Below are 26207 nucleotides of genomic sequence, written 5' to 3'. Positions count from 1 at the left end.
ATGTCATAGCCTTGTGTCAGTACAGTTTCACTGTACGACGCTGTATCTACGGAGAGACAAGCGCGTCGGTGGTTCAGCGGTAGAATACTCGCCTGCCACGCGGGTGGCCCGGGTTCGATTCCCGGCCGACGCAGTTGACTTTTTATTTGCTTCAAAGTGAACCACTGGAGCGTGCACATCATACTGATTAGTTTTATTTGACTCTTACAGCACTCGCTCATCCACTCCGTTGTATGTCATAGCCTTGTGTCAGTACAGTTTCACTGTACGACGCTGTATCTACGGAGAGACAAGCGCGTCGGTGGTTCAGTTGTAGAATACTCGCCTGCCACGCGGGTGGCCCGGATTCGATTCCCGGCCGACGCAGTTGACTTTTTATTTGCTTCAAAGTGAACCACTGGAGCGTGCACATCATACTGATTAGTTTTATTTGACTCTTACAGCACTCGCTCATCCACTCCGTTGTATGTCATAGCCTTGTGTCAGTACAGTTTCCCTGTACGACGCTGTATCTACGGAGAGACAAGCGCGTCGGTGGTTCAGTGGTAGAATACTCGCCTGCCACGCGGGTGGCCCGGGTTCGATTCCCGGCCGACGCAGTTGACTTTTTATTTGCTTCAAAGTGAACCACTGGAGCGTGCACATTATACTGATTAGTTTTATTTGACTCTTACAGCACTCGCTCATCCACTCCGTTCTCTGTCATAGCCTTGTGTCAGTACAGTTTCACTGTACGACGCTGTATCTACGGAGAGACAAGCGCGTCAGTGGTTCAGTTGTAGAATACTCGCCTGCCACGCGGGTGGCCCGGATTCGATTCCCGGCCGACGCAGTTTACTTTTTATTTGCTTCAAAGTAAACCACTGGAGCGTGCACATCATACTGATTAGTTTTATTTGACTCTTACAGCACTCGCTCATCCACTCCGTTGTATGTCATAGCCTTGTGTCAGTACAGTTTCACTGTACGACGCTGTATCTACGGAGAGACAAGCGCGTCGGTGGTTCAGTGGTAGAATACTGGCCTGCCACGCGGGTGGCCCGGGCTCGATTCCCGGCCGACGCAGTTGACTTTTTATTTGCTTCAAAGTGAACCACTGGAGCGTGCACATCATACTGATTAGTTTTCTTTGACTCTTACAGCACTCGCTCATCCACTCCGTTGTATGTCATAGCCTTGTGTAAGTACAGTTTCACTGTACGACGCTGTATCTACGGAGAGACAAGCGCGTCGGTGGTTCAGTTGTAGAATACTCGCCTGCCACGCGGGTGAACCGGATTCGATTCCCGGCCGACGCAGTTGACTTTTTATTTGCTTCAAAGTGAACCACTGGAGCGTGCACATCATACTGATTAGTTTTATTTGACTCTTACAGCACTCGCTCATCCACTCCGTTGTATGTCATAGCCTTGTGTCAGTACAGTTTCACTGTACGACGCTGTATCTACGGAGAGACAAGCGCGTTGGTGGTTCAGTGGTAGAATACTCGCCTGCCACGCGGGTGGCCCGGGTTCGATTCCCGGCCGACGCAGTTGACTTTATTTGCTTCAAAGTGAACCACTGGAGCGTGCACATCATACTGATTAGTATTATTTGACTCTTACAGCACTCGCTCATCCACTCCGTTGTATGTCATAGCCTTGTGTCAGTACAGTTTCACTGTACGACGCTGTATCTACGGAGAGACAGGCGCGTCGGTGGTTCAGTGGCAGAATACTCGCCTGCAACGCGGGTGGCCCGGATTCGATTCCCGGCCGAAGCAGTTGACTTTTTATTTGCTTCAAAGTGAACCACTGGAGCGTGCACATCATACTGATTAGTTTTATTTGACTCTTACAGCACTCGCTCATCCACTCCGTTGTATGTCATAGCCTCGTGTCAGTACAGTTTCACTGTACGACGCTGTATCTACGGAGAGACAAGCGCGTCGGTGGTTCAGTGGTAGAATACTCGCCTGCCACGCGGGTGGCCCGGATTCGATTCCCGGCCGACGCAGTTGACTTTTTATTTGCTTCAAAGTGAACCACTGGAGCGTGCACATCATACTGATTAGTTTTATTTGACTCTTACAGCACTCGCTCATCCACTCCGTTGTATGTCATAGCCTTGTGTCAGTACAGTTTCACTGTACGACGCTGTATCTACGGAGAGACAAGCGCGTCGGTGGTTCAGTGGTAGAATACTCGCCTGCCTCGCGGGTTGCCCGGGTTCGATTCCCGGCCGGCGCAGTTGACTTTTTATTTGCTTCAAAGTGAACCACTGGAGCGTGCACATCATACCGATTAGTTTTATTTTACTCTTACAGCACTCGCTCATCCACTCCGTTGTATGTCATAGCCTTGTGTCAGTACAGTTTCACTGTACGACGCTGTATCTACGGAGAGACAAGCGCGTCGGTGGTTCAGTGGTAGAATACTGGCCTGCCACGCGGGTGGCCCGGATTCGATTCCCGGCCGACGCAGTTGACTTTTTATTTGCTTCAAAGTGAACCACTGGAGCGTGCACATCATACTGATTAGTTTTATTTGACTCTTACAGCACTCGCTCATCCACTCCGTTGTATGTCATAGCCTTGTGTAAGTACAGTTTCACTGTACGACGCTGTATCTACGGAGAGACAAGCGCGTCGGTGGTTCAGTTGTACAATACTCGCCTGCCACGAGGGTGAACCGGATTCGATTCCCGGCCGACGCAGTTGACTTTTTATTTGCTTCAAAGTGAACCACTGGAGCGTGCACATCATACTGATTAGTTTTATTTGACTCTTACAGCACTCGCTCATCCACTCCGTTGTATGTCATAGCCTTGTGTCAGTACAGTTTCACTGTACGACGCTGTATCTACGGAGAGACAAGCGCGTCGGTGGTTCAGTTGTAGAATACTCGCCTGCCACGCGGGTGGCCCGGATTCGATTCCCGGCCGACGCAGTTGACTTTTTATTTGCTTCAAAGTGAACCACTGGAGCGTGCACATCATACTGATTAGTTTTATTTGACTTACAGCACTCGCTCATCCACTCCGTTGTATGTCATAGCCTTGTGTCAGTACAGTTTCACTGTACGACGCTGTATCTACGGAGAGACAAGCGCGTCGGTGGTTCAGTGGTAGAATACTCGCCTGCCACGCGGGTGGCCCGGGTTCGATTCCCGGCCGAAGCAGTTGACTTTTTATTTGCATCAAAGTGAACCACTGGAGCGTGCACATCATACTGATTAGTTTTATTTGACTCTTACAGCACTCGCTCATCCACTCCATTGTATGTCATAGCCTTGTGTCAGTACAGTTTCACTGTACGACGCTGTATCTACGGAGAGACAGGCGCGTCGGTGGTTCAGTGGCAGAATACTCGCCTGCCGCGCGGGTGGCCCGGATTCGATTCCCGGCCGACGCAGTTGACTTTTTATTTGCTTCAAAGTGAACCACTGGAGCGTGCACATCATACTGATTAGTTTTATTTGACTCTTACAGCACTCGCTCATCCACTCCGTTGTCTGTCATAGCCTTGTGTCAGTACAGTTTCACTGTACGACGCTGTATCTACGGAGAGACAAGCGCGTCGGTGGTTCAGTGGTAGAATACTCGCCTGCCACGCGGGTGGCCCGGATTCGATTCCCGGCCGACGCAGTTGACTTTTTATTTGCTTCAAAGTGAACCACTGGAGCGTTCACATCATACTGATTAGTTTTATTTGACTCTTACAGCACTCGCTCATCCACTCCGTTGTATGTCATAGCCTTGTATCAGTACAGTTTCACTGTACGACGCTGTATCTACGGAGAGACAAGCGCGTCGGTGGTTCAGCGGTAGAATACTCGCCTGCCACGCGGGTGGCCCGGGTTCGATTCCCGGCCGACGCAGTTGACTTTTTATTTGCTTCACAGTGAACCACTGGAGCGTGCACATCATACTGATTAGTTTTATTTGACTCTTACAGCACTCGCTCATCCACTCCGTTGTATGTCATAGCCTTGTGTCAGTACTGTTTCACTGTACGACGCTGTATCTACGGAGAGACAAGCGCGTCGGTGGTTCAGTTGTAGAATACTCGCCTGCCACGCGGGTGGCCCGGATTCGATTCCCGGCCGACGCAGTTGACTTTTTATTTGCTTCAAAGTGAACCACTGGAGCGTGCACATCATACTGATTAGTTTTATTTGACTCTTACAGCACTCGCTCATCCACTCCGTTGTATGTCATAGCCTTGTGTCAGTACAGTTTCCCTGTACGACGCTGTATCTACGGAGAGACAAGCGCGTCGGTGGTTCAGTGGTAGAATACTCGCCTGCCACGCGGGTGGCCCGGGTTCGATTCCCGGCCGACGCAGTTGACTTTTTATTTGCTTCAAAGTGAACCACTGGAGCGTGCACATTATACTGATTAGTTTTATTTGACTCTTACAGCACTCGCTCATCCACTCCGTTCTCTGTCATAGCCTTGTGTCAGTACAGTTTCACTGTACGACGCTGTATCTACGGAGAGACAAGCGCGTCGGTGGTTCAGTTGTAGAATACTCGCCTGCCACGCGGGTGGCTCGGATTCGATTCCCGGCCGACGCAGTTTACTTTTTATTTGCTTCAAAGTGAACCACTGGAGCGTGCACATCATACTGATTAGTTTTATTTGACTCTTACAGCACTCGCTCATCCACTCCGTTGTATGTCATAGCCTTGTGTCAGTACAGTTTCACTGTACGACGCTGTATCTACGGAGAGACAAGCGCGTCGGTGGTTCAGTGGTAGAATACTGGCCTGCCACGCGGGTGGCCCGGGCTCGATTCCCGGCCGACGCAGTTGACTTTTTATTTGCTTCAAAGTGAACCACTGGAGCGTGCACATCATACTGATTAGTTTTATTTGACTCTTACAGCACTCGCTCATCCACTCCGTTGTATGTCATAGCCTTGTGTCAGTACAGTTTCACTGTACGACGCTGTATCTACGGAGAGACAAGCGCGTCGGTGGTTCAGTGGTAGAATACTCGCCTGCCACGCGGGTGGCCCGGGTTCGATTCCCGGCCGACGCAGTTGACTTTTTATTTGCTTCAAAGTGAACCACTGGAGCGTGCACATCATACTGATTAGTTTTATTTGACTCTTACAGCACTCGCTCATCCACTCCGTTGTATGTCATAGCCTTGTGTCAGTACAGTTTCACTGTACGACGCTGTATCTACGGAGAGACAAGCGCGTCGGTGGTTCAGTGGTAGAATACTCGCCTGCCACGCGGGTGGCCCGGGTTCGATTCCCGGCCGACGCAGTTGACTTTTTATTTGCTTCAAAGTGAACCACTGGAGCGTGCACATCATACTGATTAGTTTTATTTGACTCTTACAGCACTCGCTCATCCACTCCGTTGTATGTCATAGCCTTGTGTCAGTACAGTTTCACTGTACGACGCTGTATCTACGGAGAGACAGGCGCGTCGGTGGTTCAGTGGCAGAATACTCGCCTGCAACGCGGGTGGCCCGGATTCGATTCCCGGCCGACGCAGTTGACTTTTTATTTGCTTCAAAGTGAACCACTGGAGCGTGCACATCATACTGATTAGTTTTATTTGACTCTTACAGCACTCGCTCATCCACTCCGTTGTATGTCATAGCCTCGTGTCAGTACAGTTTCACTGTACGACGCTGTATCTACGGAGAGACAAGCGCGTCGGTGGTTCAGTGGTAGAATACTCGCCTGCTACGCGGGTGGCCCGGGTTCGATTCCCGGCCGACGCAGTTGACTTTTTATTTGCTTCAAAGTGAACCACTGGAGCGTGCACATCATACTGATTAGTTTTATTTGACTCTTACAGCACTCGCTCATCCACTCCGTTGTATGTCATAGCCTTGTGTCAGTACAGTTTCACTGTACGACGCTGTATCTACGGAGAGACAAGCGCGTCGGTGGTTCAGTGGTAGAATACTCGCCTGCCTCGCGGGTTGCCCGGGTTCGATCCCCGGCCGGCGCAGTTGACTTTTTATTTGCTTCAAAGTGAGCCACTGGAGCGTGCACATCATACTGATTAGTTTTATTTTACTCCTACAGCACTCGCTCATCCACTCCGTTGTATGTCATAGCCTTGTGTCAGTACAGTTTCACTGTACGACGCTGTATCTACGGAGAGACAAGCGCGTCGGTGGTTCAGTGGTAGAATACTCGCCTGCCACGCGGGTGGCCCGGATTCGATTCCCGGCCGACGCAGTTGACTTTTTATTTGCTTCAAAGTGAACCACTGGAGCGTGCACATCATACTGATTAGTTTTATTTGACTCTTACAGCACTCGCTCATCCACTCCGTTGAATGTCATAGCCTTGTGTCAGTACAGTTTCACTGTACGACGCTGTATCTACGGAGAGACAGGCGCGTCGGTGGTTCAGTGGCAGAATACTCGCCTGCAACGCGGGTGGCCCGGATTCGATTCCCGGCCGACGCAGTTGACTTTTTATTTGCTTCAAAGTGAACCACTGGAGCGTGCACATCATACTGATTAGTTTTATTTGACTCTTACAGCACTCGCTCATCCACTCCGTTGTATGTCATAGCCTCGTGTCAGTACAGTTTCACTGTACGACGCTGTATCTACGGAGAGACAAGCGCGTCGGTGGTTCAGTGGTAGAATACTCGCCTGCTACGCGGGTGGCCCGGGTTCGATTCCCGGCCGACGCAGTTGACTTTTTATTTGCTTCAAAGTGAACCACTGGAGCGTGCACATCATACTGATTAGTTTTATTTGACTCTTACAGCACTCGCTCATCCACTCCGTTGTATGTCATAGCCTTGTGTCAGTACAGTTTCACTGTACGACGCTGTATCTACGGAGAGACAAGCGCGTCGGTGGTTCAGTGGTAGAATACTCGCCTGCCTCGCGGGTTGCCCGGGTTCGATTCCCGGCCGGCGCAGTTGACTTTTTATTTGCTTCAAAGTGAGCCACTGGAGCGTGCACATCATACTGATTAGTTTTATTTTACTCCTACAGCACTCGCTCATCCACTCCGTTGTATGTCATAGCCTTGTGTCAGTACAGTTTCACTGTACGACGCTGTATCTACGGAGAGACAAGCGCGTCGGTGGTTCAGTGGTAGAATACTCGCCTGCCACGCGGGTGGCCCGGATTCGATTCCCGGCCGACGCAGTTGACTTTTTATTTGCTTCAAAGTGAACCACTGGAGCGTGCACATCATACTGATTAGTTTTATTTGACTCTACAGCACTCGCTCATCCACTCCGTTGAATGTCATAGCCTTGTGTCAGTACAGTTTCACTGTACGACGCTGTATCTACGGAGAGACAAGCGCGTCGGTGGTTCAGTGGTAGAATACTCGCCTGCCACGCGGGTGGCCCGGGTTCGATTCCCGGCCGACGCAGTTGACTTTTTATTTGCTTCAAAGTGAACCACTGGAGCGTGCACATCATACTGATTAGTTTTATTTGACTCTTACAGCACTCGCTCATCCACTCCGTTGTATGTCATAGCCTTGTGTCAGTACAGTTTCACTGTACGACGCTGTATCTACGGAGAGACAAGCGCGTCGGTGGTTCAGTGGTAGAATACTCGCCTGCCACGCGGGTGGCCCGGATTCGATTCCCGGCCGACGCAGTTGACTTTTTATTTGCTTCAAAGTGAACCACTGGAGCGTGCACATCATACTGATTAGTTTTATTTGACTCTTACAGCACTCGCTCATCCACTCCATTGTGTGTCATAGCCTTGTGTCAGTACAGTTTCACTGTACGACGCTGTATCTACGGAGAGACAAGCGCGTCGGTGGTTCAGTGGTAGAATACTCGCCTGCCACGCGGGTGGCCCGGGTTCGATTCCCGGCCGACGCAGTTGACTTTTTATTTGCTTCAAAGTGAACCACTGGAGCGTGCACATCATACTGATTAGTTTTATTTGACTCTTACAGCACTCGCTCATCCACTCCGTTGTATGTCATAGCCTTGTGTCAGTACAGTTTCACTGTACGACGCTGTATCTACGGAGAGACAAGCGCGTCGGTGGTTCTGCGGTAGAATACTCGCCTGCCACGCGGGTGGCCCGGATTCGATTCCCGGCCGACGCAGTTGACTTTTTATTTGCTTCAAAGTGAACCATTGGAGCGTGCACATCATACTGATTAGTTTTATTTGACTCTTACAGCACTCGCTCATCCACTCCGTTGTATGTCATAGCCTTGTGTCAGTACAGTTTCACTGTACGACGCTGTATCTACGGAGAGACAAGCGCGTCGGTGGTTCAGTGGTAGAATACTCGCCTGCCACGCAGGTGGCCCGGGTTCGATTCCCGGCCGAAGCAGTTGACTTTTTATTTGCTTCAAAGTGAACCACTGGAGCGTGCACAATATACTGATTAGTTTTATTTGACTCTTACAGCACTCGCTCATCCACTCCGTTGTATGTCATAGCCTTGTGTCAGTACAGTTTCACTGTACGACGCTGTATCTACGGAGAGACAAGCGCGTCGGTGGTTCTGTGGTAGAATACTCGCCAGCCACGCGGGTGGCCCGGATTCGATTCCCGGCTGAAGCAGTTGACTTTTTATTTGCTTCAAAGTGAACCACTGGAGCGTGCACATCATACTGATTAGTTTTATTTGACTCTTACAGCACTCGCTCATCCACTCCGTTGTATGTCATAGCCTTGTGTCAGTACAGTTTCACTGTACGACGCTGTATCTACGGAGAGACAAGCGCGTCGGTGGTTCAGTGGTAGAATACTCGCCTGCCACGCGGGTGGCCCGGATTCGATTCCCGGCCGACGCAGTTGACTTTTTATTTGCTTCAAAGTGAACCACTGGAGCGTGCACATCATACTGATTAGTTTTATTTGACTCTTACAGCACTCGCTCATCCACTCCGTTGTATGTCATAGCCTTGTGTCAGTACAGTTTCACTTTACGACGCTGTATCTACGGAGAGACAAGCGCGTCGGTGGTTCAGTGGTAGAATACTCGCCTGCCACGCGGGTGGCCCGGGTTCGATTCCCGGCCGACGCAGTTGACTTTTTATTTGCTTCAAAGTGAACCACTGGAGCGTGCACATCATACTGATTAGTTTTATTTGACTCTTACAGCACTCGCTCATCCACTCCGTTGTATGTCATAGCCTTGTGTCAGTACAGTTTCACTGTACGACGCTGTATCTACGGAGAGACAAGCGCGTCGGTGGTTCAGTGGTAGAATACTCGCCTGCCACGCGGGTGGCCCGGGTTCGATTCCCGGCCGACGCAGTTGACTTTTTATTTGCTTCAAAGTGAACCACTGGAGCGTGCACATCATACTGATTAGTTTTATTTGACTCTTACAGCACTCGCTCATCCACTCCGTTGTATGTCATAGCCTTGTGTCAGTACAGTTTCACTGTACGACGCTGTATCTACGGAGAGACAAGCGCGTCGGTGGTTCTGTGGTAGAATACTCGCCAGCCACGCGGGTGGCCCGGATTCGATTCCCGGCTGAAGCAGTTGACTTTTTATTTGCTTCAAAGTGAACCACTGGAGCGTGCACATCATACTGATTAGTTTTATTTGACTCTTACAGCACTCGCTCATCCACTCCGTTGTATGTCATAGCCTTGTGTCAGTACAGTTTCACTGTACGACGCTGTATCTACGGAGAGACAAGCGCGTCGGTGGTTCAGTGGTAGAATACTCGCCTGCCACGCGGGTGGCCCGGATTCGATTCCCGGCCGACGCAGTTGACTTTTTATTTGCTTCAAAGTGAACCACTGGAGCGTGCACATCATACTGATTAGTTTTATTTGACTCTTACAGCACTCGCTCATCCACTCCGTTGTATGTCATAGCCTTGTGTCAGTACAGTTTCACTGTACGACGCTGTATCTACGGAGAGACAAGCGCGTCGGTGGTTCAGTGGTAGAATACTCGCCTGCCACGCGGGTGGCCCGGGTTCGATTCCCGGCCGACGCAGTTGACTTTTTATTTGCTTCAAAGTGAACCACTGGAGCGTGCACATCATACTGATTAGTTTTATTTGACTCTTACAGCACTCGCTCATCCACTCCGTTGTATGTCATAGCCTTGTGTCAGTACAGTTTCACTGTACGACGCTGTATCTACGGAGAGACAAGCGCGTCGGTGGTTCAGTGGTAGAAAACTCGCCTGCCACGCGGGTTGCCCGGATTCGATTCCCGGCCGACGCAGTTGACTTTTTATTTGCTTCAAAGTGAACCACTGGAGCGTGCACATCATACTGATTAGTTTTATTTGACTCTTACAGCACTCGCTCATCCACTCCGTTGTATGTCATAGCCTTGTGTCAGTACAGTTTCACTGTACGACGCTGTATCTACGGAGAGACAAGCGCGTCGGTGGTTCAGTGGTAGAATACTCGCCTGCCACGCGGGTGGCCCGGGTTCGAGTCCCGGCCGACGCAGTTGACTTTTTATTTGCTTCAAAGTGAACCACTGGAGCGTGCACATCATACTGATTAGTTTTATTTGACTCTTACAGCACTCGCTCATCCACTCCGTTGTATGTCATAGCCTTGTGTCAGTACAGTTTCACTGTACGACGCTGTATCTACGGAGAGACAAGCGCGTCGGTGGTTCTGTGGTAGAATACTCGCCAGCCACGCGGGTGGCCCGGATTCGATTCCCGGCTGAAGCAGTTGACTTTTTATTTGCTTCAAAGTGAACCACTGGAGCGTGCACATCATACTGATTAGTTTTATTTGACTCTTACAGCACTCGCTCATCCACTCCGTTGTATGTCATAGCCTTGTGTCAGTACAGTTTCACTGTACGACGCTGTATCTACGGAGAGACAAGCGCGTCGGTGGTTCAGTGGTAGAATACTCGCCTGCCACGCGGGTGGCCCGGATTCGATTCCCGGCCGACGCAGTTGACTTTTTATTTGCTTCAAAGTGAACCACTGGAGCGTGCACATCATACTGATTAGTTTTATTTGACTCTTACAGCACTCGCTCATCCACTCCGTTGTATGTCATAGCCTTGTGTCAGTACAGTTTCACTTTACGACGCTGTATCTACGGAGAGACAAGCGCGTCGGTGGTTCAGTGGTAGAATACTCGCCTGCCACGCGGGTGGCCCGGGTTCGATTCCCGGCCGACGCAGTTGACTTTTTATTTGCTTCAAAGTGAACCACTGGAGCGTGCACATCATACTGATTAGTTTTATTTGACTCTTACAGCACTCGCTCATCCACTCCGTTGTATGTCATAGCCTTGTGTCAGTACAGTTTCACTGTACGACGCTGTATCTACGGAGAGACAAGCGCGTCGGTGGTTCAGTGGTAGAATACTCGCCTGCCACGCGGGTGGCCCGGGTTCGATTCCCGGCCGACGCAGTTGACTTTTTATTTGCTTCAAAGTGAACCACTGGAGCGTGCACATCATACTGATTAGTTTTATTTGACTCTTACAGCACTCGCTCATCCACTCCGTTGTATGTCATAGCCTTGTGTCAGTACAGTTTCACTGTACGACGCTGTATCTACGGAGAGACAAGCGCGTCGGTGGTTCAGTGGTAGAATACTCGCCTGCCACGCGGGTGGCCCGGATTCGATTCCCGGCCGACGCAATTGACTTTTTATTTGCTTCAAAGTGAACCACTGGAGCGTACACATCATACTGATTAGTTTTATTTGACTCTTACAGCACTCGCTCATCCACTCCGTTGTATGTCATAGCCTTGTGTCAGTACAGTTTCACTGTACGACGCTGTATCTACGGAGAGACAAGCGCGTCGGTGGTTCAGTGGTAGAATACTCGCCTGCCACGCGGGTGGCCCGGGTTCGATTCCCGGCCGACGCAGTTGACTTTTTATTTGCTTCAAAGTGAACCACTGGAGCGTGCACATCATACTGATTAGTTTTATTTGACTCTTACAGCACTCGCTCATCCACTCCATTGTGTGTCATAGCCTTGTGTCAGTACAGTTTCACTGTACGACGCTGTATCTACGGAGAGACAAGCGCGTCGGTGGTTCAGTGGTAGAATACTCGCCTGCCACGCGGGTGGCCCGGGTTCGATTCCCGGCCGACGCAGTTGACTTTTTATTTGCTTCAAAGTGAACCACTGGAGCGTGCACATCATACTGATTAGTTTTATTTGACTCTTACAGCACTCGCTCATCCACTCCGTTGTATGTCATAGCCTTGTGTCAGTACAGTTTCACTGTACGACGCTGTATCTACGGAGAGACAAGCGCGTCGGTGGTTCTGTGGTAGAATACTCGCCAGCCACGCGGGTGGCCCGGATTCGATTCCCGGCTGAAGCAGTTGACTTTTTATTTGCTTCAAAGTGAACCACTGGAGCGTGCACATCATACTGATTAGTTTTATTTGACTCTTACAGCACTCGCTCATCCACTCCGTTGTATGTCATAGCCTTGTGTCAGTACAGTTTCACTGTACGACGCTGTATCTACGGAGAGACAAGCGCGTCGGTGGTTCAGTGGTAGAATACTCGCCTGCCACGCGGGTGGCCCGGATTCGATTCCCGGCCGACGCAGTTGACTTTTTATTTGCTTCAAAGTGAACCACTGGAGCGTGCACATCATACTGATTAGTTTTATTTGACTCTTACAGCACTCGCTCATCCACTCCGTTGTATGTCATAGCCTTGTGTCAGTACAGTTTCACTGTACGACGCTGTATCTACGGAGAGACAAGCGCGTCGGTGGTTCAGTGGTAGAATACTCGCCTGCCACGCGGGTGGCCCGGGTTCGATTCCCGGCCGACGCAGTTGACTTTTTATTTGCTTCAAAGTGAACCACTGGAGCGTGCACATCATACTGATTAGTTTTATTTGACTCTTACAGCACTCGCTCATCCACTCCGTTGTATGTCATAGCCTTGTGTCAGTACAGTTTCACTGTACGACGCTGTATCTACGGAGAGACAAGCGCGTCGGTGGTTCAGTGGTAGAAAACTCGCCTGCCACGCGGGTTGCCCGGATTCGATTCCCGGCCGACGCAGTTGACTTTTTATTTGCTTCAAAGTGAACCACTGGAGCGTGCACATCATACTGATTAGTTTTATTTGACTCTTACAGCACTCGCTCATCCACTCCGTTGTATGTCATAGCCTTGTGTCAGTACAGTTTCACTGTACGACGCTGTATCTACGGAGAGACAAGCGCGTCGGTGGTTCAGTGGTAGAATACTCGCCTGCCACGCGGGTGGCCCGGGTTCGAGTCCCGGCCGACGCAGTTGACTTTTTATTTGCTTCAAAGTGAACCACTGGAGCGTGCACATCATACTGATTAGTTTTATTTGACTCTTACAGCACTCGCTCATCCACTCCATTGTGTGTCATAGCCTTGTGTCAGTACAGTTTCACTGTACGACGCTGTATCTACGGAGAGACAAGCGCGTCGGTGGTTCAGTGGTAGAATACTCGCCTGCCACGCTGGTGGCCCGGGTTCGATTCCCGGCCGACGCAGTTGACTTTTTATTTGCTTCAAAGTGAACCACTGGAGCGTGCACATCATACTGATTAGTTTTATTTGACTCTTACAGCACTCGCTCATCCACTCCGTTGTATGTCATAGCCTTGTGTCAGTACAGTTTCACTGTACGACGCTGTATCTACGGAGAGACAAGCGCGTCGGTGGTTCTGTGGTAGAATACTCGCCTGCCACGCGGGTGGCCCGGATTCGATTCCCGGCCGACGCAGTTGACTTTTTATTTGCTTCAAAGTGAACCACTGGAGCGTGCACATCATACTGATTAGTTTTATTTGACTCTTACAGCACTCGCTCATCCACTCCGTTGAATGTCATAGCCTTGTGTCAGTACAGTTTCACTGTACGACGCTGTATCTACGGAGAGACAAGCGCGTCGGTGGTTCAGTGGTAGAATACTCGCCTGCCACGCGGGTGGCCCGGGTTCGATTCCCGGCCGACGCAGTTGACTTTTTATTTGCTTCAAAGTGAACCACTGGAGCGTGCACATCATACTGATTAGTTTTATTTGACTCTTACAGCACTCGCTCATCCACTCCGTTGTATGTCATAGCCTTGTGTCAGTACAGTTTCACTGTACGACGCTGTATCTACGGAGAGACAAGCGCGTCGGTGGTTCAGTGGTAGAATACTCGCCTGCCACGCGGGTGGCCCGGATTCGATTCCCGGCCGACGCAGTTGACTTTTTATTTGCTTCAAAGTGAACCACTGGAGCGTGCACATCATACTGATTAGTTTTATTTGACTCTTACAGCACTCGCTCATCCACTCCATTGTGTGTCATAGCCTTGTGTCAGTACAGTTTCACTGTACGACGCTGTATCTACGGAGAGACAAGCGCGTCGGTGGTTCAGTGGTAGAATACTCGCCTGCCACGCGGGTGGCCCGGGTTCGATTCCCGGCCGACGCAGTTAACTTTTTATTTGCTTCAAAGTGAACCACTGGAGCGTGCACATCATACTGATTAGTTTTATTTGACTCTTACAGCACTCGCTCATCCACTCCGTTGTATGTCATAGCCTTGTGTCAGTACAGTTTCACTGTACGACGCTGTATCTACGGAGAGACAAGCGCGTCGGTGGTTCTGCGGTAGAATACTCGCCTGCCACGCGGGTGGCCCGGATTCGATTCCCGGCCGACGCAGTTGACTTTTTATTTGCTTCAAAGTGAACCACTGGAGCGTGCACATCATACTGATTAGTTTTATTTGACTCTTACAGCACTCGCTCATCCACTCCGTTGTATGTCATAGCCTTGTGTCAGTACAGTTTCACTGTACGACGCTGTATCTACGGAGAGACAAGCGCGTCGGTGGTTCAGTGGTAGAATACTCGCCTGCCACGCGGGTGGCCCGGGTTCGATTCCCGGCCGAAGCAGTTGACTTTTTATTTGCTTCAAAGTGAACCACTGGAGCGTGCACAATATACTGATTAGTTTTATTTGACTCTTACAGCACTCGCTCATCCACTCCGTTCTCTGTCATAGCCTTGTGTCAGTACAGTTTCACTGTACGACGCTGTATCTACGGAGAGACAAGCGCGTCGGTGGTTCAGTTGTAGAATACTCGCCTGCCACGCGGGTGGCCCGGATTCGATTCCCGGTCGACGCAGTTTACTTTTTATTTGCTTCAAAGTGAACCACTGGAGCGTGCACATCATACTGATTAGTTTTATTTGACTCTTACAGCACTCGCTCATCCACTCCGTTGTATGTCATAGCCTTGTGTCAGTACAGTTTCACTGTACGACGCTGTATCTACGGAGAGACAAGCGCGTCGGTGGTTCAGTGGTAGAATACTCGCCTGCCACGCGGGTGGCCCGGATTCGATTCCCGGCCGACGCAGTTGACTTTTTATTTGCTTCAAAGTGAACCACTGGAGCGTGCACATCATACTGATTAGTTTTATTTGACTCTTACAGCACTCGCTCATCCACTCCGTTGTATGTCATAGCCTTGTGTCAGTACAGTTTCACTGTACGACGCTGTATCTACGGAGAGACAAGCGCGTCGGTGGTTCAGTGGTAGAATACTCGCCTGCCACGCGGGTGGCCCGGGTTCGATTCCCGGCCGACGCAGTTGACTTTTTATTTGCTTCAAAGTGAACCACTGGAGCGTGCACATCATACTGATTAGTTTTATTTGACTCTTACAGCACTCGCTCATCCACTCCGTTGTATGTCATAGCCTTGTGTCAGTACAGTTTCACTGTACGACGCTGTATCAACGGAGAGACAAGCGCGTCGGTGGTTCAGTGGTAGAATACTCGCCTGCCACGCGGGTGGCCCGGGTTCGATTCCCGGCCGACGCAGTTGACTTTTTATTTGCTTCAAAGTGAACCACTGGAGCGTGCACATCATACTGATTAGTTTTATTTGACTCTTACAGCACTCGCTCATCCACTCCGTTGTATGTCATAGCCTTGTGTCAGTACAGTTTCACTGTACGACGCTGTATCTACGGAGAGACAAGCGCGTCGGTGGTTCAGTGGTAGAATACTCGCCTGCCACGCGGGTGGCCCGGATTCGATTCCCGGCCGACGCAGTTGACTTTTTATTTGCTTCAAAGTGAACCACTGGAGCGTGCACATCATACTGATTAGTTTTATTTGACTCTTACAGCACTCGCTCATCCACTCCGTTGTATGTCATAGCCTTGTGTCAGTACAGTTTCACTGTACGACGCTGTATCTACGGAGAGACAAGCGCGTCGGTGGTTCAGTGGTAGAATACTCGCCTGCCACGCGGGTGGCCCGGGTTCGATTCCCGGCCGACGCAGTTGACTTTTTATTTGCTTCAAATTGAACCACTGGAGCGTGCACATCATACTGATTAGTTTTATTTGACTCTTACAGCACTCGCTCATCCACTCCATTGTGTGTCATAGCCTTGTGTCAGTACAGTTTCACTGTACGACGCTGTATCTACGGAGAGACAAGCGCGTCGGTGGTTCAGTGGTAGAATACTCGCCTGCCACGCGGGTGGCCCGGGTTCGATTCCCGGCCGACGCAGTTGACTTTTTATTTGCTTCAAAGTGAACCACTGGAGCGTGCACATCATACTGATTAGTTTTATTTGACTCTTACAGCACTCGCTCATCCACTCCGTTGTATGTCATAGCCTTGTGTCAGTACAGTTTCACTGTACGACGCTGTATCTACGGAGAGACAAGCGCGTCGGTGGTTCTGTGGTAGAATACTCGCCAGCCACGCGGGTGGCCCGGATTCGATTCCCGGCTGAAGCAGTTGACTTTTTATTTGCTTCAAAGTGAACCACTGGAGCGTGCACATCATACTGATTAGTTTTATTTGACTCTTACAGCACTCGCTCATCCACTCCGTTGTATGTCATAGCCTTGTGTCAGTACAGTTTCACTGTACGACGCTGTATCTACGGAGAGACAAGCGCGTCGGTGGTTCAGTGGTAGAATACTCGCCTGCCACGCGGGTGGCCCGGATTCGATTCCCGGCCGACGCAGTTGACTTTTTATTTGCTTCAAAGTGAACCACTGGAGCGTGCACATCATACTGATTAGTTTTATTTGACTCTTACAGCACTCGCTCATCCACTCCGTTGTATGTCATAGCCTTGTGTCAGTACAGTTTCACTGTACGACGCTGTATCTACGGAGAGACAAGCGCGTCGGTGGTTCAGTGGTAGAATACTCGCCTGCCACGCGGGTGGCCCGGGTTCGATTCCCGGCCGACGCAGTTGACTTTTTATTTGCTTCAAAGTGAACCACTGGAGCGTGCACATCATACTGATTAGTTTTATTTGACTCTTACAGCACTCGCTCATCCACTCCGTTGTATGTCATAGCCTTGTGTCAGTACAGTTTCACTGTACGACGCTGTATCTACGGAGAGACAAGCGCGTCGGTGGTTCACTGGTAGAAAACTCGCCTGCCACGCGGGTTGCCCGGATTCGATTCCCGGCCGACGCAGTTGACTTTTTATTTGCTTCAAAGTGAACCACTGGAGCGTGCACATCATACTGATTAGTTTTATTTGACTCTTACAGCACTCGCTCATCCACTCCGTTGTATGTCATAGCCTTGTGTCAGTACAGTTTCACTGTACGACGCTGTATCTACGGAGAGACAAGCGCGTCGGTGGTTCAGTGGTAGAATACTCGCCTGCCACGCGGGTGGCCCGGGTTCGAGTCCCGGCCGACGCAGTTGACTTTTTATTTGCTTCAAAGTGAACCACTGGAGCGTGCACATCATACTGATTAGTTTTATTTGACTCTTACAGCACTCGCTCATCCACTCCATTGTGTGTCATAGCCTTGTGTCAGTACAGTTTCACTGTACGACGCTGTATCTACGGAGAGACAAGCGCGTCGGTGGTTCAGTGGTAGAATACTCGCCTGCCACGCTGGTGGCCCGGGTTCGATTCCCGGCCGATGCAGTTGACTTTTTATTTGCTTCAAAGTGAACCACTGGAGCGTGCACATCATACTGATTAGTTTTATTTGACTCTTACAGCACTCGCTCATCCACTCCGTTGTATGTCATAGCCTTGTGTCAGTACAGTTTCACTGTACGACGCTGTATCTACGGAGAGACAAGCGCGTCGGTGGTTCTGTGGTAGAATACTCGCCTGCCACGCGGGTGGCCCGGATTCGATTCCCGGCCGACGCAGTTGACTTTTTATTTGCTTCAAAGTGAACCACTGGAGCGTGCACATCATACTGATTAGTTTTATTTGACTCTTACAGCACTCGCTCATCCACTCCGTTGTATGTCATAGCCTTGTGTCAGTACAGTTTCACTGTACGACGCTGTATCTACGGAGAGACAAGCGCGTCGGTGGTTCAGTGGTAGAATACTCGCCTGCCACGCGGGTGGCCCGGGTTCGATTCCCGGCCGAAGCAGTTGACTTTTTATTTGCTTCAAAGTGAACCACTGGAGCGTGCACATTATACTGATTAGTTTTATTTGACTCTTACAGCACTCGCTCATCCACTCCGTTCTCTGTCATAGCCTTGTGTCAGTACAGTTTCACTGTACGACGCTGTATCTACGGAGAGACAAGCGCGTCGGTGGTTCAGTTGTAGAATACTCGCCTGCCACGCGGGTGGCCCGGATTCGATTCCCGGCCGACGCAGTTTACTTTTTATTTGCTTCAAAGTGAACCACTGGAGCGTGCACATCATACTGATTAGTTTTATTTGACTCTTACAGCACTCGCTCATCCACTCCGTTGTATGTCATAGCCTTGTGTCAGTAAAGTTTCACTGTACGACGCTGTATCTACGGAGAGACAAGCGCGTCGGTGGTTCAGTGGTAGAATACTCGCCTGCTACGCGGGTGAACCGGATTCGATTCCCGGCCGACGCAGTTGACTTTTTATTTGCTTCAAAGTGAACCACTGGAGCGTGCACATCATACTGATTAGTTTTATTTGACTCTTACAGCACTCGCTCATCCACTCCGTTGTATGTCATAGCCTTGTTTCAGTACAGTTTCACTGTACGACGCTGTATCTACGGAGAGACAAGCGCGTCGGTGGTTCAGTGGTAGAATACTCGCCTGCCACGCGGGTGGCCTGGGATCGATTCCCGGCCGACGCAGTTGACTTTTTATTTGCTTCAAAGTGAACCACTGGAGCGTGCACATCATACTGATTAGTTTTATTTGACTCTTACAGCACTCGCTCATCCACTCCGTTGTATGTCATAGCCTTGTGTCAGTACAGTTTCACTGTACGACGCTGTATCTACGGAGAGACAGGCGCGTCGGTGGTTCAGTGGCAGAATACTCGCCTGCAACGCGGGTGGCCCGGATTCGATTCCCGGCCGACGCAGTTGACTTTTTATTTGCTTCAAAGTGAACCACTGGAGCGTGCACATCATACTGATTAGTTTTATTTGACTCTTACAGCACTCGCTCATCCACTCCGTTGTATGTCATAGCCTCGTGTCAGTACAGTTTCACTGTACGACGCTGTATCTACGGAGAGACAAGCGCGTCGGTGGTTCAGTGGTAGAATACTCGCCTGCTACGCGGGTGGCCCGGGTTCGATTCCCGGCCGACGCAGTTGACTTTTTATTTGCTTCAAAGTGAACCACTGGAGCGTGCACATCATACTGATTAGTTTTATTTGACTCTTACAGCACTCGCTCATCCACTCCGTTGTATGTCATAGCCTTGTGTCAGTACAGTTTCACTGTACGACGCTGTATCTACGGAGAGACAAGCGCGTCGGTGGTTCAGTGGTAGAATACTCGCCTGCCTCGCGGGTTGCCCGGGTTCGATTCCCGGCCGGCGCAGTTGACTTTTTATTTGCTTCAAAGTGAGCCACTGGAGCGTGCACATCATACTGATTAGTTTTATTTTACTCCTACAGCACTCGCTCATCCACTCCGTTGTATGTCATAGCCTTGTGTCAGTACAGTTTCACTGTACGACGCTGTATCTACGGAGAGACAAGCGCGTCGGTGGTTCAGTGGTAGAATACTCGCCTGCCACGCGGGTGGCCCGGATTCGATTCCCGGCCGACGCAGTTGACTTTTTATTTGCTTCAAAGTGAACCACTGGAGCGTGCACATCATACTGATTAGTTTTATTTGACTCTTACAGCACTCGCTCATCCACTCCGTTGAATGTCATAGCCTTGTGTCAGTACAGTTTCACTGTACGACGCTGTATCTACGGAGAGACAGGCGCGTCGGTGGTTCAGTGGCAGAATACTCGCCTGCAACGCGGGTGGCCCGGATTCGATTCCCGGCCGACGCAGTTGACTTTTTATTTGCTTCAAAGTGAACCACTGGAGCGTGCACATCATACTGATTAGTTTTATTTGACTCTTACAGCACTCGCTCATCCACTCCGTTGTATGTCATAGCCTCGTGTCAGTACAGTTTCACTGTACGACGCTGTATCTACGGAGAGACAAGCGCGTCGGTGGTTCAGTGGTAGAATACTCGCCTGCTACGCGGGTGGCCCGGGTTCGATTCCCGGCCGACGCAGTTGACTTTTTATTTGCTTCAAAGTGAACCACTGGAGCGTGCACATCATACTGATTAGTTTTATTTGACTCTTACAGCACTCGCTCATCCACTCCGTTGTATGTCATAGCCTTGTGTCAGTACAGTTTCACTGTACGACGCTGTATCTACGGAGAGACAAGCGCGTCGGTGGTTCAGTGGTAGAATACTCGCCTGCCTCGCGGGTTGCCCGGGTTCGATTCCCGGCCGGCGCAGTTGACTTTTTATTTGCTTCAAAGTGAGCCACTGGAGCGTGCACATCATACTGATTAGTTTTATTTTACTCCTACAGCACTCGCTCATCCACTCCGTTGTATGTCATAGCCTTGTGTCAGTACAGTTTCACTGTACGACGCTGTATCTACGGAGAGACAAGCGCGTCGGTGGTTCAGTGGTAGAATACTCGCCTGCCACGCGGGTGGCCCGGATTCGATTCCCGGCCGACGCAGTTGACTTTTTATTTGCTTCAAAGTGAACCACTGGAGCGTGCACATCATACTGATTAGTTTTATTTGACTCTTACAGCACTCGCTCATCCACTCCGTTGAATGTCATAGCCTTGTGTCAGTACAGTTTCACTGTACGACGCTGTATCTACGGAGAGACAAGCGCGTCGGTGGTTCAGTGGTAGAATACTCGCCTGCCACGCGGGTGGCCCGGGTTCGATTCCCGGCCGACGCAGTTGACTTTTTATTTGCTTCAAAGTGAACCACTGGAGCGTGCACATCATACTGATTAGTTTTATTTGACTCTTACAGCACTCGCTCATCCACTCCGTTGTATGTCATAGCCTTGTGTCAGTACAGTTTCACTGTACGACGCTGTATCTACGGAGAGACAAGCGCGTCGGTGGTTCAGTGGTAGAATACTCGCCTGCCACGCGGGTGGCCCGGATTCGATTCCCGGCCGACGCAGTTGACTTTTTATTTGCTTCAAAGTGAACCACTGGAGCGTGCACATCATACTGATTAGTTTTATTTGACTCTTACAGCACTCGCTCATCCACTCCATTGTGTGTCATAGCCTTGTGTCAGTACAGTTTCACTGTACGACGCTGTATCTACGGAGAGACAAGCGCGTCGGTGGTTCAGTGGTAGAATACTCGCCTGCCACGCGGGTGGCCCGGGTTCGATTCCCGGCCGACGCAGTTGACTTTTTATTTGCTTCAAAGTGAACCACTGGAGCGTGCACATCATACTGATTAGTTTTATTTGACTCTTACAGCACTCGCTCATCCACTCCGTTGTATGTCATAGCCTTGTGTCAGTACAGTTTCACTGTACGACGCTGTATCTACGGAGAGACAAGCGCGTCGGTGGTTCTGCGGTAGAATACTCGCCTGCCACGCGGGTGGCCCGGATTCGATTCCCGGCCGACGCAGTTGACTTTTTATTTGCTTCAAAGTGAACCATTGGAGCGTGCACATCATACTGATTAGTTTTATTTGACTCTTACAGCACTCGCTCATCCACTCCGTTGTATGTCATAGCCTTGTGTCAGTACAGTTTCACTGTACGACGCTGTATCTACGGAGAGACAAGCGCGTCGGTGGTTCAGTGGTAGAATACTCGCCTGCCACGCAGGTGGCCCGGGTTCGATTCCCGGCCGAAGCAGTTGACTTTTTATTTGCTTCAAAGTGAACCACTGGAGCGTGCACAATATACTGATTAGTTTTATTTGACTCTTACAGCACTCGCTCATCCACTCCGTTGTATGTCATAGCCTTGTGTCAGTACAGTTTCACTGTACGACGCTGTATCTACGGAGAGACAAGCGCGTCGGTGGTTCTGTGGTAGAATACTCGCCAGCCACGCGGGTGGCCCGGATTCGATTCCCGGCTGAAGCAGTTGACTTTTTATTTGCTTCAAAGTGAACCACTGGAGCGTGCACATCATACTGATTAGTTTTATTTGACTCTTACAGCACTCGCTCATCCACTCCGTTGTATGTCATAGCCTTGTGTCAGTACAGTTTCACTGTACGACGCTGTATCTACGGAGAGACAAGCGCGTCGGTGGTTCAGTGGTAGAATACTCGCCTGCCACGCGGGTGGCCCGGATTCGATTCCCGGCCGACGCAGTTGACTTTTTATTTGCTTCAAAGTGAACCACTGGAGCGTGCACATCATACTGATTAGTTTTATTTGACTCTTACAGCACTCGCTCATCCACTCCGTTGTATGTCATAGCCTTGTGTCAGTACAGTTTCACTTTACGACGCTGTATCTACGGAGAGACAAGCGCGTCGGTGGTTCAGTGGTAGAATACTCGCCTGCCACGCGGGTGGCCCGGGTTCGATTCCCGGCCGACGCAGTTGACTTTTTATTTGCTTCAAAGTGAACCACTGGAGCGTGCACATCATACTGATTAGTTTTATTTGACTCTTACAGCACTCGCTCATCCACTCCGTTGTATGTCATAGCCTTGTGTCAGTACAGTTTCACTGTACGACGCTGTATCTACGGAGAGACAAGCGCGTCGGTGGTTCAGTGGTAGAATACTCGCCTGCCACGCGGGTGGCCCGGGTTCGATTCCCGGCCGACGCAGTTGACTTTTTATTTGCTTCAAAGTGAACCACTGGAGCGTGCACATCATACTGATTAGTTTTATTTGACTCTTACAGCACTCGCTCATCCACTCCGTTGTATGTCATAGCCTTGTGTCAGTACAGTTTCACTGTACGACGCTGTATCTACGGAGAGACAAGCGCGTCGGTGGTTCAGTGGTAGAATACTCGCCTGCCACGCGGGTGGCCCGGATTCGATTCCCGGCCGACGCAATTGACTTTTTATTTGCTTCAAAGTGAACCACTGGAGCGTACACATCATACTGATTAGTTTTATTTGACTCTTACAGCACTCGCTCATCCACTCCGTTGTATGTCATAGCCTTGTGTCAGTACAGTTTCACTGTACGACGCTGTATCTACGGAGAGACAAGCGCGTCGGTGGTTCAGTGGTAGAATACTCGCCTGCCACGCGGGTGGCCCGGGTTCGATTCCCGGCCGACGCAGTTGACTTTTTATTTGCTTCAAAGTGAACCACTGGAGCGTGCACATCATACTGATTAGTTTTATTTGACTCTTACAGCACTCGCTCATCCACTCCATTGTGTGTCATAGCCTTGTGTCAGTACAGTTTCACTGTACGACGCTGTATCTACGGAGAGACAAGCGCGTCGGTGGTTCAGTGGTAGAATACTCGCCTGCCACGCGGGTGGCCCGGGTTCGATTCCCGGCCGACGCAGTTGACTTTTTATTTGCTTCAAAGTGAACCACTGGAGCGTGCACATCATACTGATTAGTTTTATTTGACTCTTACAGCACTCGCTCATCCACTCCGTTGTATGTCATAGCCTTGTGTCAGTACAGTTTCACTGTACGACGCTGTATCTACGGAGAGACAAGCGCGTCGGTGGTTCTGTGGTAGAATACTCGCCAGCCACGCGGGTGGCCCGGATTCGATTCCCGGCTGAAGCAGTTGACTTTTTATTTGCTTCAAAGTGAACCACTGGAGCGTGCACATCATACTGATTAGTTTTATTTGACTCTTACAGCACTCGCTCATCCACTCCGTTGTATGTCATAGCCTTGTGTCAGTACAGTTTCACTGTACGACGCTGTATCTACGGAGAGACAAGCGCGTCGGTGGTTCAGTGGTAGAATACTCGCCTGCCACGCGGGTGGCCCGGATTCGATTCCCGGCCGACGCAGTTGACTTTTTATTTGCTTCAAAGTGAACCACTGGAGCGTGCACATCATACTGATTAGTTTTATTTGACTCTTACAGCACTCGCTCATCCACTCCGTTGTATGTCATAGCCTTGTGTCAGTACAGTTTCACTGTACGACGCTGTATCTACGGAGAGACAAGCGCGTCGGTGGTTCAGTGGTAGAATACTCGCCTGCCACGCGGGTGGCCCGGGTTCGATTCCCGGCCGACGCAGTTGACTTTTTATTTGCTTCAAAGTGAACCACTGGAGCGTGCACATCATACTGATTAGTTTTATTTGACTCTTACAGCACTCGCTCATCCACTCCGTTGTATGTCATAGCCTTGTGTCAGTACAGTTTCACTGTACGACGCTGTATCTACGGAGAGACAAGCGCGTCGGTGGTTCAGTGGTAGAAAACTCGCCTGCCACGCGGGTTGCCCGGATTCGATTCCCGGCCGACGCAGTTGACTTTTTATTTGCTTCAAAGTGAACCACTGGAGCGTGCACATCATACTGATTAGTTTTATTTGACTCTTACAGCACTCGCTCATCCACTCCGTTGTATGTCATAGCCTTGTGTCAGTACAGTTTCACTGTACGACGCTGTATCTACGGAGAGACAAGCGCGTCGGTGGTTCAGTGGTAGAATACTCGCCTGCCACGCGGGTGGCCCGGGTTCGAGTCCCGGCCGACGCAGTTGACTTTTTATTTGCTTCAAAGTGAACCACTGGAGCGTGCACATCATACTGATTAGTTTTATTTGACTCTTACAGCACTCGCTCATCCACTCCATTGTGTGTCATAGCCTTGTGTCAGTACAGTTTCACTGTACGACGCTGTATCTACGGAGAGACAAGCGCGTCGGTGGTTCAGTGGTAGAATACTCGCCTGCCACGCTGGTGGCCCGGGTTCGATTCCCGGCCGACGCAGTTGACTTTTTATTTGCTTCAAAGTGAACCACTGGAGCGTGCACATCATACTGATTAGTTTTATTTGACTCTTACAGCACTCGCTCATCCACTCCGTTGTATGTCATAGCCTTGTGTCAGTACAGTTTCACTGTACGACGCTGTATCTACGGAGAGACAAGCGCGTCGGTGGTTCTGTGGTAGAATACTCGCCTGCCACGCGGGTGGCCCGGATTCGATTCCCGGCCGACGCAGTTGACTTTTTATTTGCTTCAAAGTGAACCACTGGAGCGTGCACATCATACTGATTAGTTTTATTTGACTCTTACAGCACTCGCTCATCCACTCCGTTGAATGTCATAGCCTTGTGTCAGTACAGTTTCACTGTACGACGCTGTATCTACGGAGAGACAAGCGCGTCGGTGGTTCAGTGGTAGAATACTCGCCTGCCACGCGGGTGGCCCGGGTTCGATTCCCGGCCGACGCAGTTGACTTTTTATTTGCTTCAAAGTGAACCACTGGAGCGTGCACATCATACTGATTAGTTTTATTTGACTCTTACAGCACTCGCTCATCCACTCCGTTGTATGTCATAGCCTTGTGTCAGTACAGTTTCACTGTACGACGCTGTATCTACGGAGAGACAAGCGCGTCGGTGGTTCAGTGGTAGAATACTCGCCTGCCACGCGGGTGGCCCGGATTCGATTCCCGGCCGACGCAGTTGACTTTTTATTTGCTTCAAAGTGAACCACTGGAGCGTGCACATCATACTGATTAGTTTTATTTGACTCTTACAGCACTCGCTCATCCACTCCATTGTGTGTCATAGCCTTGTGTCAGTACAGTTTCACTGTACGACGCTGTATCTACGGAGAGACAAGCGCGTCGGTGGTTCAGTGGTAGAATACTCGCCTGCCACGCGGGTGGCCCGGGTTCGATTCCCGGCCGACGCAGTTAACTTTTTATTTGCTTCAAAGTGAACCACTGGAGCGTGCACATCATACTGATTAGTTTTATTTGACTCTTACAGCACTCGCTCATCCACTCCGTTGTATGTCATAGCCTTGTGTCAGTACAGTTTCACTGTACGACGCTGTATCTACGGAGAGACAAGCGCGTCGGTGGTTCTGCGGTAGAATACTCGCCTGCCACGCGGGTGGCCCGGATTC

At 50.3% G+C, this 26207-nt stretch overlaps 47 non-coding genes across 47 annotated transcripts; all 47 read left to right on the top strand.

Annotated features, from left to right (window-relative positions):
* The first annotated feature begins 62 nt into the window (after positions 1–62).
* Positions 63–133, top strand: TRNAG-GCC (transfer RNA glycine (anticodon GCC)). Its single transcript has one exon. It is a non-coding gene; the product is annotated as a tRNA-Gly (tRNA).
* Positions 134–528: 395 nt separating this feature from the next.
* Positions 529–599, top strand: TRNAG-GCC (transfer RNA glycine (anticodon GCC)). The gene has a single exon. It is a non-coding gene; the product is annotated as a tRNA-Gly (tRNA).
* An 861-nt stretch (positions 600–1460) lies between these two features.
* Positions 1461–1531, top strand: TRNAG-GCC (transfer RNA glycine (anticodon GCC)). Its single transcript has one exon. It is a non-coding gene; the product is annotated as a tRNA-Gly (tRNA).
* A 160-nt stretch (positions 1532–1691) lies between these two features.
* On the top strand, positions 1692–1762 carry TRNAC-GCA (transfer RNA cysteine (anticodon GCA)). The gene has a single exon. It is a non-coding gene; the product is annotated as a tRNA-Cys (tRNA).
* A 2024-nt stretch (positions 1763–3786) lies between these two features.
* TRNAG-GCC (transfer RNA glycine (anticodon GCC)) lies at positions 3787–3857 on the top strand. The gene has a single exon. It is a non-coding gene; the product is annotated as a tRNA-Gly (tRNA).
* A 395-nt stretch (positions 3858–4252) lies between these two features.
* Positions 4253–4323, top strand: TRNAG-GCC (transfer RNA glycine (anticodon GCC)). Its single transcript has one exon. It is a non-coding gene; the product is annotated as a tRNA-Gly (tRNA).
* Positions 4324–4951: 628 nt separating this feature from the next.
* On the top strand, positions 4952–5022 carry TRNAG-GCC (transfer RNA glycine (anticodon GCC)). Its single transcript has one exon. It is a non-coding gene; the product is annotated as a tRNA-Gly (tRNA).
* A 162-nt stretch (positions 5023–5184) lies between these two features.
* TRNAG-GCC (transfer RNA glycine (anticodon GCC)) lies at positions 5185–5255 on the top strand. The gene has a single exon. It is a non-coding gene; the product is annotated as a tRNA-Gly (tRNA).
* Positions 5256–5417: 162 nt separating this feature from the next.
* Positions 5418–5488, top strand: TRNAC-GCA (transfer RNA cysteine (anticodon GCA)). The gene has a single exon. It is a non-coding gene; the product is annotated as a tRNA-Cys (tRNA).
* A 162-nt stretch (positions 5489–5650) lies between these two features.
* Positions 5651–5721, top strand: TRNAS-GCU (transfer RNA serine (anticodon GCU)). The gene has a single exon. It is a non-coding gene; the product is annotated as a tRNA-Ser (tRNA).
* A 628-nt stretch (positions 5722–6349) lies between these two features.
* On the top strand, positions 6350–6420 carry TRNAC-GCA (transfer RNA cysteine (anticodon GCA)). Its single transcript has one exon. It is a non-coding gene; the product is annotated as a tRNA-Cys (tRNA).
* Positions 6421–6582: 162 nt separating this feature from the next.
* Positions 6583–6653, top strand: TRNAS-GCU (transfer RNA serine (anticodon GCU)). The gene has a single exon. It is a non-coding gene; the product is annotated as a tRNA-Ser (tRNA).
* A 627-nt stretch (positions 6654–7280) lies between these two features.
* On the top strand, positions 7281–7351 carry TRNAG-GCC (transfer RNA glycine (anticodon GCC)). The gene has a single exon. It is a non-coding gene; the product is annotated as a tRNA-Gly (tRNA).
* A 395-nt stretch (positions 7352–7746) lies between these two features.
* Positions 7747–7817, top strand: TRNAG-GCC (transfer RNA glycine (anticodon GCC)). The gene has a single exon. It is a non-coding gene; the product is annotated as a tRNA-Gly (tRNA).
* A 1094-nt stretch (positions 7818–8911) lies between these two features.
* On the top strand, positions 8912–8982 carry TRNAG-GCC (transfer RNA glycine (anticodon GCC)). The gene has a single exon. It is a non-coding gene; the product is annotated as a tRNA-Gly (tRNA).
* Positions 8983–9144: 162 nt separating this feature from the next.
* Positions 9145–9215, top strand: TRNAG-GCC (transfer RNA glycine (anticodon GCC)). Its single transcript has one exon. It is a non-coding gene; the product is annotated as a tRNA-Gly (tRNA).
* A 628-nt stretch (positions 9216–9843) lies between these two features.
* Positions 9844–9914, top strand: TRNAG-GCC (transfer RNA glycine (anticodon GCC)). The gene has a single exon. It is a non-coding gene; the product is annotated as a tRNA-Gly (tRNA).
* A 395-nt stretch (positions 9915–10309) lies between these two features.
* TRNAG-GCC (transfer RNA glycine (anticodon GCC)) lies at positions 10310–10380 on the top strand. Its single transcript has one exon. It is a non-coding gene; the product is annotated as a tRNA-Gly (tRNA).
* Positions 10381–11008: 628 nt separating this feature from the next.
* On the top strand, positions 11009–11079 carry TRNAG-GCC (transfer RNA glycine (anticodon GCC)). Its single transcript has one exon. It is a non-coding gene; the product is annotated as a tRNA-Gly (tRNA).
* Positions 11080–11241: 162 nt separating this feature from the next.
* Positions 11242–11312, top strand: TRNAG-GCC (transfer RNA glycine (anticodon GCC)). The gene has a single exon. It is a non-coding gene; the product is annotated as a tRNA-Gly (tRNA).
* A 395-nt stretch (positions 11313–11707) lies between these two features.
* On the top strand, positions 11708–11778 carry TRNAG-GCC (transfer RNA glycine (anticodon GCC)). The gene has a single exon. It is a non-coding gene; the product is annotated as a tRNA-Gly (tRNA).
* Positions 11779–11940: 162 nt separating this feature from the next.
* On the top strand, positions 11941–12011 carry TRNAG-GCC (transfer RNA glycine (anticodon GCC)). The gene has a single exon. It is a non-coding gene; the product is annotated as a tRNA-Gly (tRNA).
* A 628-nt stretch (positions 12012–12639) lies between these two features.
* On the top strand, positions 12640–12710 carry TRNAG-GCC (transfer RNA glycine (anticodon GCC)). Its single transcript has one exon. It is a non-coding gene; the product is annotated as a tRNA-Gly (tRNA).
* A 395-nt stretch (positions 12711–13105) lies between these two features.
* On the top strand, positions 13106–13176 carry TRNAG-GCC (transfer RNA glycine (anticodon GCC)). The gene has a single exon. It is a non-coding gene; the product is annotated as a tRNA-Gly (tRNA).
* Positions 13177–13804: 628 nt separating this feature from the next.
* TRNAG-GCC (transfer RNA glycine (anticodon GCC)) lies at positions 13805–13875 on the top strand. The gene has a single exon. It is a non-coding gene; the product is annotated as a tRNA-Gly (tRNA).
* A 395-nt stretch (positions 13876–14270) lies between these two features.
* TRNAG-GCC (transfer RNA glycine (anticodon GCC)) lies at positions 14271–14341 on the top strand. Its single transcript has one exon. It is a non-coding gene; the product is annotated as a tRNA-Gly (tRNA).
* A 1094-nt stretch (positions 14342–15435) lies between these two features.
* Positions 15436–15506, top strand: TRNAG-GCC (transfer RNA glycine (anticodon GCC)). The gene has a single exon. It is a non-coding gene; the product is annotated as a tRNA-Gly (tRNA).
* Positions 15507–15668: 162 nt separating this feature from the next.
* Positions 15669–15739, top strand: TRNAG-GCC (transfer RNA glycine (anticodon GCC)). The gene has a single exon. It is a non-coding gene; the product is annotated as a tRNA-Gly (tRNA).
* Positions 15740–16134: 395 nt separating this feature from the next.
* Positions 16135–16205, top strand: TRNAG-GCC (transfer RNA glycine (anticodon GCC)). The gene has a single exon. It is a non-coding gene; the product is annotated as a tRNA-Gly (tRNA).
* A 162-nt stretch (positions 16206–16367) lies between these two features.
* On the top strand, positions 16368–16438 carry TRNAG-GCC (transfer RNA glycine (anticodon GCC)). The gene has a single exon. It is a non-coding gene; the product is annotated as a tRNA-Gly (tRNA).
* A 628-nt stretch (positions 16439–17066) lies between these two features.
* Positions 17067–17137, top strand: TRNAG-GCC (transfer RNA glycine (anticodon GCC)). Its single transcript has one exon. It is a non-coding gene; the product is annotated as a tRNA-Gly (tRNA).
* A 395-nt stretch (positions 17138–17532) lies between these two features.
* TRNAG-GCC (transfer RNA glycine (anticodon GCC)) lies at positions 17533–17603 on the top strand. Its single transcript has one exon. It is a non-coding gene; the product is annotated as a tRNA-Gly (tRNA).
* A 1094-nt stretch (positions 17604–18697) lies between these two features.
* On the top strand, positions 18698–18768 carry TRNAS-GCU (transfer RNA serine (anticodon GCU)). Its single transcript has one exon. It is a non-coding gene; the product is annotated as a tRNA-Ser (tRNA).
* Positions 18769–19163: 395 nt separating this feature from the next.
* TRNAC-GCA (transfer RNA cysteine (anticodon GCA)) lies at positions 19164–19234 on the top strand. Its single transcript has one exon. It is a non-coding gene; the product is annotated as a tRNA-Cys (tRNA).
* Positions 19235–19396: 162 nt separating this feature from the next.
* On the top strand, positions 19397–19467 carry TRNAS-GCU (transfer RNA serine (anticodon GCU)). The gene has a single exon. It is a non-coding gene; the product is annotated as a tRNA-Ser (tRNA).
* A 628-nt stretch (positions 19468–20095) lies between these two features.
* Positions 20096–20166, top strand: TRNAC-GCA (transfer RNA cysteine (anticodon GCA)). Its single transcript has one exon. It is a non-coding gene; the product is annotated as a tRNA-Cys (tRNA).
* Positions 20167–20328: 162 nt separating this feature from the next.
* TRNAS-GCU (transfer RNA serine (anticodon GCU)) lies at positions 20329–20399 on the top strand. The gene has a single exon. It is a non-coding gene; the product is annotated as a tRNA-Ser (tRNA).
* Positions 20400–21027: 628 nt separating this feature from the next.
* TRNAG-GCC (transfer RNA glycine (anticodon GCC)) lies at positions 21028–21098 on the top strand. Its single transcript has one exon. It is a non-coding gene; the product is annotated as a tRNA-Gly (tRNA).
* A 395-nt stretch (positions 21099–21493) lies between these two features.
* On the top strand, positions 21494–21564 carry TRNAG-GCC (transfer RNA glycine (anticodon GCC)). Its single transcript has one exon. It is a non-coding gene; the product is annotated as a tRNA-Gly (tRNA).
* A 1094-nt stretch (positions 21565–22658) lies between these two features.
* On the top strand, positions 22659–22729 carry TRNAG-GCC (transfer RNA glycine (anticodon GCC)). Its single transcript has one exon. It is a non-coding gene; the product is annotated as a tRNA-Gly (tRNA).
* Positions 22730–22891: 162 nt separating this feature from the next.
* TRNAG-GCC (transfer RNA glycine (anticodon GCC)) lies at positions 22892–22962 on the top strand. The gene has a single exon. It is a non-coding gene; the product is annotated as a tRNA-Gly (tRNA).
* A 395-nt stretch (positions 22963–23357) lies between these two features.
* TRNAG-GCC (transfer RNA glycine (anticodon GCC)) lies at positions 23358–23428 on the top strand. The gene has a single exon. It is a non-coding gene; the product is annotated as a tRNA-Gly (tRNA).
* Positions 23429–23590: 162 nt separating this feature from the next.
* Positions 23591–23661, top strand: TRNAG-GCC (transfer RNA glycine (anticodon GCC)). Its single transcript has one exon. It is a non-coding gene; the product is annotated as a tRNA-Gly (tRNA).
* A 628-nt stretch (positions 23662–24289) lies between these two features.
* TRNAG-GCC (transfer RNA glycine (anticodon GCC)) lies at positions 24290–24360 on the top strand. The gene has a single exon. It is a non-coding gene; the product is annotated as a tRNA-Gly (tRNA).
* A 395-nt stretch (positions 24361–24755) lies between these two features.
* Positions 24756–24826, top strand: TRNAG-GCC (transfer RNA glycine (anticodon GCC)). Its single transcript has one exon. It is a non-coding gene; the product is annotated as a tRNA-Gly (tRNA).
* A 628-nt stretch (positions 24827–25454) lies between these two features.
* On the top strand, positions 25455–25525 carry TRNAG-GCC (transfer RNA glycine (anticodon GCC)). Its single transcript has one exon. It is a non-coding gene; the product is annotated as a tRNA-Gly (tRNA).
* A 395-nt stretch (positions 25526–25920) lies between these two features.
* TRNAG-GCC (transfer RNA glycine (anticodon GCC)) lies at positions 25921–25991 on the top strand. Its single transcript has one exon. It is a non-coding gene; the product is annotated as a tRNA-Gly (tRNA).
* Positions 25992–26207: the final 216 nt, after the last annotated feature.

The sequence above is a fragment of the Amblyomma maculatum genome, chromosome 4, assembly GCF_055883805.1.
Source record: "Amblyomma maculatum isolate TAMU_Amacu chromosome 4, ASM5588380v1, whole genome shotgun sequence".
Classification (NCBI taxonomy): Eukaryota; Metazoa; Arthropoda; class Arachnida; order Ixodida; family Ixodidae; genus Amblyomma; species Amblyomma maculatum.
Note: the sequence above shows the minus strand (reverse complement) of the source record. Positions and strands in the feature narration are given on the sequence as shown.